Below are 1,800 nucleotides of genomic sequence, written 5' to 3'. Positions count from 1 at the left end.
AGAGGACAAAGAGAAGAGAGGAACCAACAGGATTAAGGACAATGGGGAAAGAAGGAGGGAAGGAGGGTAGAGGAGAAGGAAGAGAGGGAGTAGAGAGAGATTGATTTTCTTTAAAAGAGATGTTTCCATTTCTCAAATGTTTTCTGCATTCAAAGCCACTATAGATGACCCATGATGCTAAAGAGGCCCCAGCTCACATGATCTTAAATACAGAGAGAAAATCGATAGTTTCTTTCCCAGATTGCTCAAGCCACTGTGTAACTGCATCACAAGATAGGAATGCTCATTTAGTATTTCCAACTGAGTGTTCCCCTCAGTTCACATCATCAGCATCTCAGCTCTAATGCTCACACCTGTGGCACTCACTCTTCACCTCCCTGCTTGCCTCCTGACTCCTCTTCCATCCCTTCTCCTTCTAGGTCATTTGCCTGCTACTCCAGCCTATATTTTCCTTTATTTATAATAATACAGATCACTGCCATCTATCCAAAACCCTGGCCAGATTCTACCTCATGGCATCAAACCTCTGCTGTCATATTCCTAAGTCATATTTTTAATCAAGAGACCCAACTAGGGATGCCAGTCCCTGCCAGTGACTGTCAGGTTGGCATCAAAACCTGGCCCAAGTTGGGCAGTCCTAAGCCAAGAAGTGGAATTGGCTCATCGGAGACCTATTCTGTGTCCACAAAAAAAGAGAGAAAAGCTTGTTTGTGTTTCAGTTTTGGTTTTTGTCTCCCTTGTCCCCACCAGAGAGGCCTTGTTGTCTGATGCACAAAAGAACCAACAGGGAAAAATGAGAAGAGAACAGGCACGGGGGAAAGAGAGGAGGAGCTGTTTTCAAAAGTGAAGCTGTAAATTAAAGGATCTCTAGTTTCTACTCGTAGCTGTTCTCTTGATGGGCACCAAGAAGCCTGTGTAAGCCAGGAACCCACCTAGATAAAAGAACTCCCATCCCTATTAAACACAGTGTAGAGGTGGACACCTTCAACACAAGGGACCCTGGGGACCCTGGAGACACACCACCAAGATATCAGACCCAGGGCTCCCTGTGGGTTCAATGTCAGCTTCTTCAAGTATATTTTGTGCCCTAGGGAAATTCAAGGGAGCCAAGCCTAAGCCTTTTGACTTTGTAATAATGAGATAGACAGTCAGTCCCTGCTTGCCTGGAGGTGACCTGGGCTAATTTCTCCCCATGAGACAGTTTCTTTCACCTCTTCTCCTTCTTATGTCTGCTCCTCGTAGCACTTTCTGTCTTGCCCCTCCTAAATAGATTCCTTAGGCGTCATCATCTGGGTCCTGAGCTGGTGTACTCTGTTAGCTCAGAGATATATTATCTGGCCACAGTCCTCTATGTAGAGTGAAAACTAGAACTGTAAAAATTACTAGAAGATTTTCTGCATATATCTAACTAGTGACACTTGCAGACTCAATGCATTTTGAGGACATTCAAGGTAAAACATTCCAATTCAATCCATGACACTATTCTGAGAGAAAACTGACACCCAGAAGACCTGATAAGAACACTTGGCATTCCAAAGGACAACAATAACTTTTCCTTTTGGGAAATCCTTCATTGACCTAGATAGATTTACTATTGTTTGGGTGGAAATATTTAAATACAGGTATTTCCTTGACTTCCTTAAAAGATTTTTTTAAAAAAATATCTGTGCTTCTTCCAATAACTAAGCCTTTTCCAAAAGACCAAAGAACTACTGAACTCAGTAAACAAAACCTCATTTATTGTGGGCTTGGTTGGGGAATAAAAATCACTAAAAATATCTCCAATCACCACGGCCTCTT

Source organism: Grammomys surdaster, unplaced genomic scaffold (genome assembly GCF_004785775.1).
Source record: "Grammomys surdaster isolate TR1022 unplaced genomic scaffold, NIH_TR_1.0 97, whole genome shotgun sequence".
In the NCBI taxonomy this organism is placed as follows: domain Eukaryota; kingdom Metazoa; phylum Chordata; class Mammalia; order Rodentia; family Muridae; genus Grammomys; species Grammomys surdaster.
Note: the sequence above shows the minus strand (reverse complement) of the source record.